Source organism: Emys orbicularis, chromosome 4 (assembly GCF_028017835.1).
Source record: "Emys orbicularis isolate rEmyOrb1 chromosome 4, rEmyOrb1.hap1, whole genome shotgun sequence".
NCBI classification, from domain to species: domain Eukaryota; kingdom Metazoa; phylum Chordata; order Testudines; family Emydidae; genus Emys; species Emys orbicularis.
This window is the reverse complement of record NC_088686.1, coordinates 8,530,070-8,547,595: the sequence shown is the minus strand read 5'-3', so window position 1 is coordinate 8,547,595 and position 17,526 is coordinate 8,530,070. Positions and strand designations below refer to the sequence as shown.

At 50.4% G+C, this 17,526-nt stretch overlaps 1 protein-coding gene across 1 annotated transcript in view; it reads right to left on the bottom strand.

Annotated features, from left to right (window-relative positions):
• GNG2 (G protein subunit gamma 2) overlaps positions 1-17,251 on the bottom strand; it is a 95,010-nt gene extending 77,759 nt beyond the window's left edge. The window contains exon 1 of the mRNA XM_065402965.1: positions 17,123-17,251. The gene's annotated coding sequence lies outside the window, so the exon portion shown is untranslated. The remainder of the gene's footprint in view (positions 1-17,122) is intronic.
• Between the last annotated feature and the right edge of the window lie 275 nt (positions 17,252-17,526).

Here is a 17,526-nt window from a genome sequence, read left to right as displayed (position 1 = left end):
CCAGCTCCGCACAGCAGGGTCCAGGGATGGAGCGCGAGCGCCACCTCCACCCCCGACTCACCTCAGCAGGCCACCCACCTGTCTGGGGCTGTGTGCTGGTGGCTGCTCCCCGAGGGCTCTGCCGGCGCCGGAGCCGGGTCCCCGCTTGGGCAGCTCTGGCCGACTGCGTGAGCAATCAAAGGGGGCTGGGAGCTGAGGAGCAGCTGCAACCCCAGGCACCAGCAGCAGATGGGGGAAATGCCACAGCTGCCCACTCCGTGGCACCACCACAGCCAGAGGAGCAGCTGCCTGGCTCCAGCTTCCCACCTAGGATCTGGCCAGAGGGTGGGGTCTGAGGGGGGCTGAGGGAGAGGAGGAGGAGGTGGGGGGTGGAGCTGTCCGCAGGACAGCCCCGTTCTGGGTAAGGCACTGCAGTTTAGGGGTGGCAACACCCTTGTGTCCCCTCAACTCTGCCTATGGGCTCAAGGCTTCAGCCCCATTCCCGGCTTCAGCGGGGGGTGGGAGGGGAGCTCGGGGTTTCAGCCCACCATGCCCAGGTTCAGCGGGAGGGGGGGGGAGGGGGAGAGGGGAGCTCGGGGTTTCAGCCCCATGCTGCTCCTGGCTTAAGGGGGGGAGGGGAACTCGGGGCTTCAGCCCCACACCGTTCCCAGCTTCAGCCCCATGGGGGGCACCGGGGTTTGGGGCTTCAGCCCCGCACCGCTCCCAGTTTCAGCTCTGTGGGGAGGCACCAGGGCTCAGGGTTTCAGCAGGGGGGCCCCCCTGAAAGGACTCACGGACTGCACCTCCCAGTTGAGAACTGATGGTCTAGTGGACAGAGCACTGGACTGGGACTCAGAAGACCTGGGTTCTCTTCCTAGCTCCTCCACTGGCCTGCTGGGTGACAATGGGCACGTCGCTCCACCGCTCAGTTTCCCTGTGTGTAAAATGGAGAGGATACGGACCTCCCTTGTAAAGCGCTTTGAGATGTCCTGATGAACAGGGGTTACATAAAAGCTAGGTATTATTACTACTACTAGTAACTGCAGGAATTCTCCCTTAGCTCAACTGGCAGACACCTATATTAATGGGGCTTAAAGACAAGGGCTCTAGTCCTGTTTAGCCACGTGTGCAGTGGGTGAAATTCTAGGCCTATTTAAGACAAGTGGCATTTTTCCATGGCCTTCAATGAGGAACAAGATTTCATCTTGTCTGTTGCTTGCAATATACAAATCCTCTACCGCAGGAAGGAAGATTTTTGTGGGGCATAAGATGAGCAGCTTCAAAGAGAAACAAGAATCCCAAACATTTTAGTGGCCTTATATTTCTCAGTCTCCCCTAGGGCCCAGAAACGATCAGAGACCATTAGGGTGACATCATGGAGCACCTCAGAGGGAACTCAAAGTGGGACGAGACATGCAGAGAAGCAATGCAAACCGTTTCCTGGTTAGCTTTGAGCGTTCAACTGGTTGAGTCAGTTTGTTTTTTCGGTCTTAATGTTAGTTTACTTCCTCACAGTGAATGAGCCTCTTTGATGCTAGAAGCACAGGTCTGAGGACGGGGTTTGATTGTTAACAGCTCCTGCAGAGGTGGGAATGGTGAACGCAGTAGTACACAGACACAGGGTGAGAACCGTGAAAACCTGTCCTCGTTGAAGTCCATGGCGAAACTCCCACTGACTTCAAAGGGGACACAATTTCATCCCCTCTTCCTTGATAAATCACACACACAAGTCACCACTGGCTATTACATCTTCTTGAATTCCTCTTGGACACAGTGGTATTTTTTGACCAAGAACAGAATTCAGGACCCAGAGGAAACCCTTTTAAAGCACAAATTCTGGCCTTGATTCAGGAAAGCAGTCAACTGTATGCTTAAATCCATCTCTATTCAGAAAAGCCCTTTCAGCACATGCTTAACTTTAAGCTTATGTCTCAGTCCCATTGACTTCTATGGGACTTAAGCATGTGCTTTCCTGCATTTCCTGCATAGGGACACTATCTTGAATTGGGGCCCAAACGTTAATCAGAAAAAGACCCCAAAAGAGACATGCTGCGTTAGCCACCTGAAACTTAAGGGACACCGACAAGCTAAGAACTCCTCCTTCTCTCCAGCCGTTTTTAACACCGGAGATGGCTATACCTGAAAGAAATGAGAAAACAACACATTTTCCTTCCCCATCCCCATCCCCCCCTCCCCAGTTTATTCATTCTGCATTTGACAGCACTTTCGGCGTAGACAGGTGATTCTGGAGGGGAAGCACGGAAGTAGGGAATCAGTTGGCTCTGCGCAGATCTTTCACAAAGCAACAGACTAAACAAAAGCACTTTAAAATAGGAAAATGTGATTGTAAGGCACAAGCCCTGGGAGAGGAGGAGTATCTGACACCACTGCTTACTACTTTTTTTTTTTTTTTTTAAATATGACTAAACTTCCAGTTGAGGACTGTAATGGAGTCAACCGCCTCCTGAGACCCGCCCTTATGGCCAGGGGTGGCTCGGTCTCAGCTGCCTTCTGCTCAGGTCCCAGGAAGAATCCACCAAGGCTTTCTGTCCAGTGACACCCCTCCTGGGGGTCCGGGTTTCTGAACAGAACAGTTTGAAACAATCCTGAAAGTCGAGTCTCAAAATAAGCTACACCCAGCCCTATTTTGGCGGAATTCTCCCCAGGCCTCCCTCTGCCTTTTCCAGCCATCTGGCTCCACATGGTAGCAAGCCAGCTGCCTCTCCTGCTCTCCCCCTGGTTTTTCAGGGTTCCTGCAGGAGCCTGGCTACTCCCCGCTTTTCCCATCAGCTGCTCCCAGGCTTCCATCCTGCCTGGTGGGAGAGTTAAACCCCCTGTCCCAAGGACTAGCCCAGGAGTCTGTCCCTTCCTCCCTTCTCTCTCCAGGCCTGGCCTGAGTTAATCACATGATCTCATTCATTATTACCCACCTGGGGAGGTGAGCACATCTAGTCACAGGTGGGGCGGAGGCCCCATTTCCCCTTAAAGGGCCAGCCACCCTGTGACTGTGACCCCTAAAACGACTTTGATTCCCATCTCTTTGCACCCAACCCCTCCTAGATCCCACAGCTGACAGACCAAGGCAGTGATTAAAACTCACATTCCTTAGGTGCTGCTGAATAATCTTGGCATTTTAAAGCGACTGAAGCACACTTTCCGGGACTGGCTTCGCTCCAGCAGCACAGCAGTTTCCAGAGAGTACTGAGAGGGCACCGTTTAATTTCAACGGTATAGCAATAAGCCTCTTTGTCTAAATGCGCTGCACACAGGGAAAACGTGGGAGAGGGAGACTCTCTCCTACTTCTGAGCAAAACCTAAATTACCTACAAATTACCATTTAAAAAAACCTCATCCTCTTTGACTTCAGAGTCGCACTAGGGGGATTGGATGTCCAATTTCCATTCATTTTAACCTTGTGTGGGAGGCCTTTATGGGAACTGGATTCCAGATCCCATTGATGGCTGTGAAAATCTTACCCACAAAGTCCATGTCACATAGGCATCTATCTCCTTCCTTTTACTTATCCATTGGATTTCATGCACTGGGTGTTTTATCACAGCGGGTAATGCACAGCAACGCTCTGCTAGTCCATTCTCTTCTCGTCTTGGAAATCTCCCCCAAAATCTTCCTGGTGCCTGGCCCTGCATGACCTCGCCCTGCACCTTTGGTGAGCAACACTGACTTCTACAGGACTCAGCGTGGACACACAGGTGCATCCACACCCATCACATTGAAGGACTGGGGCTTGAGTGTGCATAACTACCTAGGAAATCAAGTGAGTTTCTGCTGCAGGGGACAGGAGGACCCAGCTATTGGGGTACCATAACACTTCCTTAACTGATGTTCAGACATCTTACTTGAATTTGGTGGTTGGCTTATATCCTCCTATTATCTCTTGTACTAGGTTTACTCTATCAGAACCTAGCTGTGGCCAGCAATTTTTCCGGCAAGAAAAACTGCTTTTAGTAACAATTACAGTAAATTTCCTTCCCTAAGGCTGTGGTGGTAGGACTACAGGACTGTTTGATAAACCTATTTTACCAAGACCCCCCAATCAGCTAGAAGAGCTTATCTAACAAGTGTGAAAAGTTAGTACAGTATCTATCTCATGTCTGCTTCCCAGTCCTGCAACACCCATTCATGTTGCTGTCACACCGAATAAGTGGATCACAATAACCCATTTAAAGCTATACACTTAAATCAATTAAGGTGACTAGTGTAGCTGGATTGCTGTAACTTCAGCCAGGATGGCAAAGGACATCTCTTTCACCATGACCTGCTCCAGGACTCGTTTCACTTTCAACTTCTCTGAGTCATCTAATCACTGGATAGTCAGTTGTTTGCTCCTGGCACCAGGAAGATATTGACATTTATGTACGAGCCTGATGCTAGTTATGACCAAGAGGACACTTCATTATAAGAGTCCCATTTCCAAGCACTGGGGGGGGGGGGGGGGGGGAGGGAAGAACTGCTCAGGCTTATACTCGTCTCAATCTATTATTAATTATAATTATTTATTTGTATTGCTATAGCACCTAAAAGCCCCAATCAGGGATCTGGGTCCCATTGTGCAGAGTGCTGTACCTGTGAATAAAGAGACAGACACTCCTTCAAAGAGCTGAACACCTTCCCAGAGGATTCATGGATTTTAAGGCCAGAAGGGATCGTTATGATCATCGAGTCCGATCTCCTGCATCACACAGGCCACAGAACCTCAGCCAGGAACATCTGCATCAAGCCCATGACTTCAGTTTGAGCTAGAGCATCTCTTTTAGAAAGACATCCAGCCTTGATTTAAAGACTGCAAGAGCTGGACAATCCACCACCTCCCTAGATAAATTGTTCCAGTGGTTAATTACCCACCACACGGTTAAAAATTTGCACCTTATTTGTACTCTGAACTTGTCTCTCTTCAGCTTCCAACTGCTGGATTTTGTTACACCTTTTCCTGCTAGATTAAAGAGACGACATCTATCAGAAATCTCCTCCCCATGTAGGTACTTGTAGACCATGGTCAAGTCACCTCTTGATCCTCTCTCGGACAAACTACATAGACTGAGCGACAGTGATGGTGAGAGATAACAAGTGAAGAAAATTAATGAGTGAGGAGCAAGGGGAGGACAAGATAAGGGTGAAAACTAATTTGATTTGGCTTAATAAGCAGCAGTCACAGTACATCCATTGCCCAGTCACCGTGGAGTGTTCTGCAGGCAGATGATTCATTTATTTGTAAAGCTTGGAACAATTCCATTTGCTCATTTCTTCACTGGGGCGGGGGGAGGGGTGGGGGGGGAGATGGGAGGAATGTATTTTTTCATGGCTAAAGTCAATCTTGAGAGAGACTCTCTTTGAATTCAGATCTCTCCAAATATATATCAGTTTGAAATTTGCCATGGGACGACCCATGAACCTGGACATGTCTGAAGAAGTATGGTTAATAAAACAAAAGTGAGGGGCTGTCCAAGACTCGGACAGCCCTGCACACCGTTGGACACTAACTGCTTTACAGCACAGCAAGCTGGGGAGCTCTGGATGGAGCAGTGAACAAAACCAAAGTGGTTTGGGGTTTTTCAGACTTCATCTATTAGGCTTTGGCCTTGTAACCCAAACCCAGGAGTGGTTTGCCTCTGGCTCCTACACTCTCCAAACCCTCAAAGCTTTGGAGAGAGCTCCACTTTCAAACAACCTTAATCTACTAATTATGGGCTTCGACCAAAGCCCATCAAAGTCCATGGAAACGCTCCCAAGGACTTCAGTGGATCAGACCCCCTATGCAGCTGGAGCCAGACCCTAGCTGCAGTCAATTAAGAGTTGCAATAAGTGTTTGGTGCATACATTTGAAGCTCACCTCACCCATCACAGGTCAGCCTTCAGAAAAGGTAAGCGCCATAAACTGTTAATGCAAAATGATGAGTGAGGTTTTCTGCACACCAGTCAGGAAATTCAAAGTCTTGGTTCCCACAGCAACCATCACCTGGTTCCCTTGGGTATATATAGTATTTGCATTAATAGTCGTATTTTATATAAAGCCAGGCAAGTTAACAGCATATGACGCAACACAAGGCCCAGGTTATGGCTGGCGTGGGAACCTTAACACTGTATTTACTGATGCTTTGCTCACCACAATGTTGCACGAATGTAACTTTCCTCCCACACTGAGTATTACGTTTCTCGGTCTTAACTAAAAGCACATTTCCGCTGGCAGATTCGGGCTGGAGCTGCCGTGGCCGACATGAACCCCAATAGCTGTTGCTTTAGCACAACCACAGAGCACTTGCTTGCGAAGCAGTAGTTCCACCTCGGACTTCTGCCAATGAATTCGATTTGTACGTACAGCTGCTGCTGCAGGACGCCCAATTTAAGGGGCATCCCCTGCCCTGTGCGTTAAACCACTGAGCTATCCCTCCCCGAGTGTGAGTACTGGCCTGCTAAACCCAGGGTTGTGAGTTCAATCCTTGAGGGGGCCACCTAGGGATTTGGGGCAAAAATCTGTCTGGGGATTGGTCCTGCTTTGAGCAGGGGGTTGGACTAGATGACCTCCCGAGGTCCCTTCTGTCAAGGCTGTATCCCCACTTTGAACTTTAGGGTACAGAGGTGGGGGCCTGCATGAAGACTTCTAAGCTTAATTACCAGCTTAGATCTGGTCCGCTGCCACCATTCCCTACCCTGGGAAGCCTTGAGAAACCTTTCACCAATTCCCTGGTGAATACAGATCCAAACCCCTTGGATCTTAAGACAAGGAGAAATTAACCATCCCCCTCCTTTCCCCCACCAACTCCTGGTGAATACAGATCCAAACCCCTTGGATCTTAAGACAAGGAGAAATTAACCATCCCCCTCCTTTCCCCCACCAACTCCTGGTGAATACAGATCCAAACCCCTTGGATCTTAAGACAAGGAGAAATTAACCATCCCCCTCCTTTCCCCCACCAACTCCTGGTGAATACAGATCCAAACCCCTTGGATCTAAAACAAGGAAAGATCAACCAGGTTCTTAAAAAGAAGGCTTTTAATTAAAGAAAAAAGGTAAAAATCATCTCTGTAAAATCAGTATGGAAAATAACTTTACAGGGTAATCAAACTTAAAGAGCTCAGAGGACTCCCCTCTAGTCTTAGGTTCAAAGTACAGCAAACAAAGATAAACACTCTAGTAAAAGGTACATTTACAAGTTGAGAAAACAAAGGAAAACGAATACGCCTTGCCTGGCTGTTTACTTACAAGTTTGAATTATGAGAGACTTGGTTAGAAAGATGGGGAGAACCTGGATTGATGTCTGGTCCCTCTCAGTCCCAAGAGCGAACAACCCCTTAAACAAAGAGCACAAAAACAAAAGCCTTCCCCCCCCCAAGATTTGAAAGTATCTTGTCCCCTTATTGGTCCTTTGGGTCAGGTGTCAGCCAGGTTACCCGAGCTTCTTAACCCTTTACAGGTAAAAGGATTTTGGAGTCTCTGGCCAGGAGGGATTTTATAGTACTGTACACAGGAGAGCTGTTACCCTTTCCTTTATAGTTATGACACCTTCCAACCCTCATGTTCTAGGATTCTATTAAAGCAATTGTGTGTTTAAGCTGTCAGGCCTGGCTCTCAGCGGAGGTGACAGGGCTAGATTTCACACATCCAGATTCTCATGGGCCACCCTCCGTCACAGGCTCCTTTTCCTAACAAAGCGCTGCATGCTCATTAGATCCGGCCTCAGCATTCACCGGCGACATCTCACCATTTCCCTAGGACTCCTCCAGCTGTTGTTATTGGAGATGGTGACAAGAAGAAACGGACATGAATAAGGAACCAAAAAGAAGAAACAGCAGCAGCTAGAAAAGAGGAAAGGGTCTGAACAACATCTTCCAGGCGCCTATTCGCTGCTTGTGTGAGTTTAAACTTTTACCTGACTTCCTGCTTCCAGCTATAAATTAGGCTAAGAGCTGAAAGCTGGCCGGCTGTTTGCAAGTACTGGAATGTTTCCTTAGGTGAGTGGTGCTCCATCTGCAAAAGTCTAGCTGAAGGCAGGGTACAAGATGCGACTGAAACGGAACTGTTCCCCACTGCATTGTAATGCACCCCCTCCTTGCCAGTGCATCATATTTGTAATAGTTTGAAACAGACACATTTACATGAGCGGTGTCAAACTCATTCAGGGGAGAGGGCCAAATCCCATGTTTAACTATGGCCCCTGGGCAGGGGTATCACTTCAGTGGGAGATCTGCTGGGGGTTTAGGATATAGCCCTGATGTCAATGAGAGGCTTGCCCAGAGATCACGGCCTTCCTGGGGCAAGTGAAATTTTAGGCTTCATCACCTGGAATTAATTTTCGAGTTTCAGGCTCTCTTCCGAATCTGGCAGAGAGTCCCGTACCCAGTCACATTCAAACAGGAACTTTCTTCACAATGCTGATGATTAAAAATAGTGGGGGGTTTAAATGAAAGCTTAGATTCCCCAGAATTTGATGCAATGCAAGTCACATACAGATATCTAAGAGGCTGGGGATCCAGCCCAGGGACTAGGTGTACGAGACTTCTAGCCTACACAGATCCACTCTGTGAAGGAGCCATTCTTTGCCGACATTCAGCATTTAGAGCATTAAAGCACGTCTCCCTCCATCGCCACAACGGAAGATCTTGTCCATCTTAGGAGAGCTAGTAGAGGGAGGAGAACTTCAAAATCCTATTTGCTCACAGTTCAGCAAAGCAACAGACTGAAGCAGAAGCGAGTAATGAGAAAACATCCGACGAGGTTTTAGGAAGTGTGTGTGTGGGGGGGGGGAAATGCATCAAAGCAAGCTTCACCGAACTGATGAGCCAATCAGCAAAAAGATGAGACAAGTGGAAGCAAGGAAGTGAAACGGACCCCATAAGGATGTAGCGAAAGAAGCAGAAGTAATAATGAGCATTAGCCACGGCGGGAGAATCGCAGTCGGGCCCGAGGCAGCGTGTCCGCGCATTGTTTTGGCTTTTTAACCAAGCTCAGGGAATAGCCCTGAAAAACGTTCAAAGTGACGGTGGCAGCAAGCAGCAGTATTGGAGGGAAAAGCCCTCTGACATGACGTTGTCTCTCTGGGGTGGGTGGATACAGGCAGGGTAGCCCCCACCCCCTTCCAATCAGGGCCGGCTCCAGGCACCAGCCGACCAAGCACGTGCTTGGGGCGGCACCTCGGAAGGGGCGGCCAATCTTGGGGTGGCGGGGGGCACTCGGGGTTTTTTGTTTTTGTTTCAGCGGCACGGTGGTGGCGGGGGCTGGCGCGGCGCTTGGTGGCGCGGCGCTGGGGGGGCGGGGGTTGGCGCGAGGGGGGGGACGGGGGATTGGGCGGCCCGGCGCGGCGCTTGGGGGGGTGGGGGTTACGGCTGCCTGGCCCGGCGCTCGGGGGCTTTGGCTGCGCGGCGCTGGGGGGGGGCGGGGGTTGGCGCGGCGTGGCGCTCGGGGGTTTCGGTGGCCCGGCGCGGCGCGGCGCTCGGGGGTTTCGGTGGCCCGGCGCGGCGCTCGGGAGGGGCGGGGGTTTCGGTGGCCGGGCGCGGCGCTCGGGAGGGGCGGGGGTTTCGGTGGCCCGGCGCGGCGCTCGGGAGGGGCGGGGGTTTCGGTGGCCCGGCGCGGCGCTCGGGAGGGGCGGGGGTTTCGGTGGCCCGGCGCGGCGCTCGGGAGGGGCGGGGGTTTCGGTGGCCCGGCGCGGCGCTCGGGAGGGGGCGGGGGTTTCGGTGGCCCGGCGCGGCGCTCGGGAGGGGGCGGGGGTTTCGGTGGCCCGGCGCGGCGCTCGGGGGGGGGCGGGGGTGGCGCGGCGTGGCGCTCGGAGGTTTGGGCGGCCCGGCCCAGGGGGCGGGGGTTACAGCGGCGCAGCGTGGCGCTGGGGGGGGCGGAGGTTTTGCCGGCCCGGCCTGGCGCTCGGGGAGGGGGGCGGGGGTTTTGGCGGCACAGCATGGCACTGGGGGGGGGGGGGGTGTTACGGCGGGGCGGTGCTCTTTTTTTTTTTTTGGCCTGGGGCGGCAAAAAAGGTTAGAGCCAGCCCTGCTTCCAATCCTCTGGACATTCGCGGCTGTGTCCCATAGGCATCAAGGCATCGCACTTCCAGATTTCCCAGCTTTGTGGCTTAGAAGCAAAGGGGTGGGGGTAGGGCATCAGCCTCACCCGCTGACCAAAATACCAACGTGTTGCTCTGTAACGGGGAGGGAAGAGCCAGAGCACAGCACACAGGACCTGCCCCTCTGCACAGATGACTTGAGAGCCAGAAGGGTCCTGAGACACCACCTCCCACCTGCCCTCTGAAGAAGAGGAACCCGCTTCCCCCAGCCTGTCTCCTTGCTTCAGCGTTTCAACTCCCTGAGTAACTGACGCTCTCCCGAGAGGCGGGGGATGAAAGGGGGCCTGTCTTCTTGAAAATCTTGGACAACCAGCTCCAGGGCCCTGTGTGCTAGGAGACCTCAGACAACGGTGGTTTTTGCAGCTGTGGAGTCGAGGGCAAAATTTACAACCATTCAGGTCTAGTTTCACGCTCTTCACAAAGGCAAAATTCCCACTACCTTCCTTGGGGACTTTCACCTGGGTGGGGCGTACAGGATCAGGCCCCAAAACTCTTGAGGGTCTCTCCTAGACCCACAACATGTCTCCCAGCGAGAGATTTCAACAGGGATTTAACATCGCACAATCAGCCATCATGCCAGGCCTAATTACTATGGTAACCACATGTACTGGAGGTTGTTTCTCTCTTAAAATGACTCACGGATTTTTAAAAAGAAGAAGTGGTGCCTCTGCCACACTGTTTTTAGACTGACAACAGAAAACACACACACCCCTACCTCTTGCAGGAATACTGTCCCCTCAGTTATCATCCTTACACGCTTCAAACACAGCTGCTGTGCTCTTTGGAGACAGAATCTGGGTCTGCCTTCCTCTTGGTGTGAATAGAGAAAAACAGTCCCTTGTATGATTCAGCCATCTAGGATAAATCTACATAAATCCCAGCACTATAATCCAATTAATGTGACTCTGTCAATTGTTTAGAGATGACATATCTGCTTCTGTTGCAAATAGTTTGCAATTTCATGGCCCTATTTTAAAGGTAGAATCAAGAGAAGCAGGAACATTATGTTTGCTAGTAGATTAGAGAATACAATGGAAGGAATTCTAACCTGACCGGGCAGATTCTCCGCCCCACCCAAACTCAGCTAAGTAGAGGGGGAACCCAGAAGGAACCTGGTTACAGTTTTCTAATCCTGAACACAAATGGCCCAGGCACAAGTTAAAGTTGCAGGGCAGCAGAGTTCCCCTCCCTGCTCCCCAAACAATCCCCTTGTCCCCCCCCCCCAGTATGAGGAGTGAAGGGGGTGCAAAAAAAAAAACAAAAACAAAAACAGCTGCGCTGACTCTCCCAGCTTTTGGCAAGCAGAGTTCCCCTGCACAGAGCAAATTCTCCATAGGCCATCTCTGGTTGCTGTAAGGCCACTTTCCACTGCTTATGGCCTCAGCAGCCCTGAGAACCCAGCCCACAGCATGCAAGAGGCATCCTCCAGGCCACTTGGCTCGGCTTATGTCCACACTGGCTCTCACTAGCCTCTTTTCAGCACTGTTCGGTGGAAGCTCACAGCTCTGTTCACCCAGCACCCAGTCCATTTTACTCACTTCTAATTCTATCTTCCCCAAGGCTACAGTCAGCTGTTCTCCAATGCACCTGCAATTACTGTCCTCAGCTAACACGAGCCAAGGCCCATTGTCAGCTGTCATCTATGGAAAGCAGATTTCATGGGCAAATTAGGAAATACAGAGACGAAATCATGAATCTTTCACCTAGACACACACTATGGAAAGCTCTGCTGATCTTACGTTACTGCAGGACCAAGTAGGATTTAGAGCTCGCCAGAACAAACCAACCAACCTTTTTCTTCTCTCACAGCCTAACCTCATCATCTTCCTAAACAAGACCAGAACGTCACCCTGGCCTGAATCCAGCCGGAACGGCTGATGCTTCTTGCTACCCACCCTCTGCATTACATCTTCCACATCTTTGAAATCGGCCTTTTCTTGGCAGCTAACTGGCCGGGTCCGTCTAGGCAAACAATTCGCAAACAAACAAAAATCCCTGCGGATTCTGCTCACTCTTCTTGGTAAACCAGCTCACAGGCCAGAAGCCAAGCAGATAAAAGGTACTGAGCTAGATCCTAAGCTCCGGCCAAGGAGTTCTCGGTGCAGCTGAGGAGGGGGTGTGCAGAAGCATGGGCTGCTCTTCACCAGGCCAGTGGCTGGCTATGGGGTAGGCTATTGTAACCTGTACCAGTGGGAAGGGACCTCAAGGAGCTGTTATGATGGCTGGGGATCACTGGAGTGAAGGGGAGGCCTGACCGCCCCCCATCTTCCGGCCACACATGCTAGTCTGGCAGCTGAGTAGGTGGAGTGGTTGGCCTAAGAGCAGCTACGGTGACTCTACTGTACCCCAGGCTCCCCCTCCAGGGGAGAGATTTGCCAGATTTTGGCCACATTGCGGTAGCATGGGCGTGTAAGTGAGGGCAGAATCAGACTCATCATCCAGAAGATGTTAAGATTGTACTGGCTCCTCGCATCGTCACTCACACACCCAGAGGTAGCGCCGTGCCACCAGGAAACACCCCCCCCGAAGTATTTAACAACAGGGAGGAAACTAGTTTAGAACTTTCCCTGAAATTGAAATCCAATTACGAGCCACTTTCTCAAAGGCCAGCACGAGAAATGGATGGGAAACCTGTCTGAGGGGAAGGCACCGAGATGGATACTTGGGCAGAGGCCGAGCCCGTCTGAGGTTAGTTACTTCGGTTGAATGGGCAGCCAAGGGAACTCCCAAGGTTTCCTTTAATGTATGTCTCTGCAGACTGCCTGAGACAGAGCGGCACTTTAAGTGCAACCCTGTCTAGTCTGACCCGGGTTTTACAATCACTTTCTAATGTGACAGAGGTTTTCATTAAACAGGACTGACCCCTCCCCGGAGCTTCCAGCTGGCATGGGGCGGAGGTTCCCAGAACTTGGAATGTGCACACGGCAGCAGCAGCCCACTAGGGCAATGCTTGCTCATGCCAAGCTCTCCGGTGAGCCGATTTCTGCCGCACGTTCCGCGTCTGGAGAGCTAGTCTCAAGATGTTCCGAACAAATTGCCGGCCCCAGTGAGATTGGGGAGTAAGAGCTGTGCCAGCGGGATTCCGTAGAGGTACCACGCCAGACTCTCACTAGGTCTGGAAACCACCTCGCTGCTACACCTGCTCTCCCACATTTCAAGATTAGTTCCCAAGCTGCAGGCAGCAAAATCCAAGACTTTTTTTTTTTTTTCCCCCTGTACTGTTTATAGTCCCAGACATCATCTGGTTGAATTCGCTCTGTTCATCACTCCTGCTCAAGAGATATACCATACCACCTTTCATATGATTGCCATATACCCCTGGGTGTGCTACAGCACCTACAATACCCCCAAAGGAGTAGGGAAAAGACTTCTCCTCAAACAAAGAGACATGACCACAAATGTTTCTCACTTCCTGTGCATTGCCTGAAGACACATCCCCATCATATATGGGGGGCTGAGTTGGCAGATATGGGAAATTAAATACACCATTGGCTTTTATTCGCCTTTCATTGGTGAACACAAGCAGAAGGTACACACAGCAACTTCCGCAAGTAAAGTGGCCACGCCCATTAACACTCAGTCACCGGGATAACTGGGATGGAAAAGCACAGCGGCACGAAGCATGCCTTGAAGAGAAGCAGTCCAGCAAGAAACTCTCAGTGCCAGCCAAGTCGTTCCTGAATGCTGCTTAGAAACCTTCCTAATGCAGCATTTAAAAGCAATTAGCAGCCCCAGTAAAGAAAATGGATCATTCTGTATCCAGTTCAAACTCTTCTCCAAGGCTCTGCACAGCCTGGCTTCTCCCTAGCTAGCTCTCCAGCCCGGTTTCCCACTATCCCCCCACCCATGCGCTATAATTGCCAACTCCTCCTGCATTCTGAATGCTCTCCTTCCACGCCCTCACAATGTGGATGCACCGTATTCCAAGATGCTCCTTACACCCAGAATGCCCTCCCTAAATCACAGCACCCTGCCTGCTCTTTCTTCCATCCCCTCCTCGCCTAAAGCACAACAGAAAATGCATCTGTGCAAGAGGAAAAAATATATTAAAGAACCAACAGGACATGGGGTCACATGACCTGATCCCCCATTCTGGAAATACTCATTGGTTCCACACTTGTTTCTGATAGGCTCCTGGTACAGTAACTAATACTGTAATGAGCAGAAAAAATATGTTTCGTATGTAGACATGACTCCTTATATAGTTTGCCGTGTTGTCGTAGCCGCGTTTGTCCTAGGAGATTAGAACGACAAAGTGGGTGAGGTAATATCTTTTATTGGACCAACTTCTGTTGGTGAGAGAGAGAAGCTTTCGAGCTGACACAGAGCTCTTCTTAAGGGCAGCTTTAAAAAGGGAGGGGGGGAGGGGAAGTTTATTTTCTGGGGAAAACATAACAGAAGCAAACAAAAAAACTAATGTATTTTGGTCCCTTCTTGATTCCGGGCGGGGTGGTGGGGAGGAATCTCATCCAAACAGTACCATGACTAAGGCATTTACAAAACTGATCAGCAGCCTAGTGGTACTGATTTACGTCGATAGTCATGGTGAACAATGGAGTAGGGCACGGACGGTACCAACCGCAACGCTGTGCTGACTTGAGTAATGCTATAATCAAAAGATTTGTGGTGTATTAGAAAAGACCTATTATAATCCTCTGAATAAGTGCTCCAACAGCCTGCATTCAGAGCCTGGCCTTAAATTAAACTGATCAAGAATCTCCGCGTGGCTATTTTACAGCATTAGAGACAGGCTTTTGCACCGAGTGCTTCTAACACACCCCATCTACTCAGGAGACGCAGGCAATTTAAAAAACACAAGAGCTTCACCCTAGTGCTTTCTATGGGATAATTAATCGAGTCATATTTCAGTTCATCCACTGGCCATATGGCAGAAAAGAGGATTAGAAATTTCAGTCTCAAAATGTATTCAGTGAAATCCAGTTAATACAGTCAAACTATAAGCAACCCCCCCCCCCCCCCCAACAACAAAAAATAAAACCCCATTATTGTACTGGACACATCATGCTGCCAGTATACATGGAAACCTTTTTCCTTATACAGCACAGAAATACAGGTTAATCTTTTAGTCCAAGCTATCTGACAATTCAGAGGTTTGTTTACTGGGCAGAACTACAAGCTCTGCTTCTGTGTTGTCTTAGGGAGAGCAGTGGGAGGATCCTGATTGGGAGTTGGCCAGAAAAATCAGTTTTATGCCAGTCTCCGGCTCCTTAAATAAAATATGGGAGCAATAAACCTAATTTTAAATGACTACAGTGAGCTAGATACAACAGGTACCACAGTATGAAAGTTACTTCTGTCCTATAACTTAAGGATCATTATCTTTTAGTTGATTATTCTCTAACTTTAATATCATCTTGGGGGTGGGGAGAGAGAGATGGGGATTTTTGTTTATATATAAATCCGTTTTCAATCAAGGTAGCAAGAAAGAGGAGAATCCCTTGAATACGAGTCTATCGATTCCATTATTTGAAAAATAAACCCAAGGAATTAAGTTTCCCAAGTTCATTTTTCCACCTGCATCTGTATATCATTTATATCGTTTTGCACATATTTCTAACAGCAATGTAGACAAAATTCTCCTTTGCCATGGTTACTCCTCATTAAACAGTTACCGATCACCAGTATTTCCTGTTAAATCCCAGTAATAAAAAAATGGGTTTTGAAAAATAATAATCTGAACTCCAATCCTTTGTACAGATGCTCCTTTGTGCTTTGTCCAACTGCTTCTGTCTGAGGAGGTGGAGTAAGGGTGTGAAGAATACTTTGGTATTCCATCTTTGGGATAAAATGGAAACTTTAAGGGGTGGAAAGATCCTAATCCAAAGAGATGGGGAATTAGACATTTATGTATCATTGAAATTTTCAAGTTTGATTTTATACTGACTATTTCGGGGAGGAAGGTTAATTTCAGTTAAATGAAAATCCCTCCCCTTCCTTTCCCCAAATAAATAAATAAATAAATGGAACACTAGACCTCATTCATCCATGAAAAAGCTTTTCCTACAACAGCAAATCAGTTGATTAACTGAGGATCAAAATTTCTAAATTAAATCTTTGTTGAGGAGACGGGACCTTTTACAAAAAGAGTCCAATTTTTATTGACACTCTTTAACCCCCGATCTATGTTTCCATGCAAAATTTTCACAATCTGAATTCCCAAAACAATCCCTTTCCTGTGTTCCGATTTGTGAATGGCACTGGGAAGGGGCGTACAAGACACTGGTATTTTTAAATTAAAACGGACCAGCTATCATGCCCACATACGATCTCTCCAGGAATTAGGGGAAAGCATTCTGCACCGTGCTTATTTGGCCACCATTCTGCTAAGAGACCAGCAATCTGCACTTCTACTTCGGGTGCTCCATCTCACCTCCATCTGGTTGAATGCCACGGCCCATTTCGTCTAGAAAGCTAAAATGAACACCCTGGAAGTGCTTGCAAAAGCTGAGCATTTCCAGCTGAAACCAACGCACGGTTGCTGTTTCTAACGAATCCGTTTCTGCCTTTGCTTTAGAGTAAACAACTTCAACTATACATCAAACCTACCAGCGAAGAGTGGGGTGGTTTCCGTGGTTATCTGAGCAGGGTATGCATAGCTAGCGGCCACTTCCCTGTGATCCTGAGTCCCTATTACCAGACCGTTTGTAAAGCAGACACACCAGAAGGATCTCTGGAGCCCGGTTGCACCTATGGCTGTCAAGCAAAGCAATTTCCGCGCACGCTTTTAACAGTGATAATTGCAATTAACATCCTCCAGCGCCAGCCTCGCTCCACGGATCCACAACCGTGTAACGTGCGGGAGCAAACGGGTTTACAAGAGCGGCTGGACCAAGCCCCAGCGCTGGCTCAGGGTGGGCGATGCACACGCCCCGCCTGGCTCCTGCTGGTGGGGAACTGGGTGGAAACAGCGTCACGCCGCTTGCTTGCCCCCGTGTAAACGGGTTTGTTTAACAAAAAGCCCCGGTGGCTGAGACTTGCCCAGCCCGCCCCCCTGGCTAGCCAGCAGCACCCGGGGCTGGAGCGGAACCGGACCCCCCGGAGATTGGGGCTTTTACCTTCTAGCTCCGGTCGCGGCTCGCCCGGGGGGAACAGCTGGAGCTCGCCTTCTCCGGGAGGGGCGGCGGGCTCAGCGGCAGCCCAGGGAGCGGCGTCCCCACCCAGCTTTGTCTGCGATCATCATCCTGGGGACAGGAAGCAGCGCGGCTCCGACTTCCTCCTCCCCGGCTCGGCGGCGCTAGCTCCGCGCTAGCCCGGCGCAGGCTGCGTCCCCCGCCCCGGCCCCGGCCCGCCCTTCCCTGCCTGCCGCCCGCCCCCCGCCCACGGGCCGCTCCCCGTCCGCCCGCCCGCGGGCCCCCGGGCGGCCAGGCAGGAACCGCGGCCGGGTGCCTGCAGCTTCACCTCCCCCCGTGCAGGCGCGCCCCGGGCCCCGCTGTCCCCCATAGTCCCTACACACACCGCC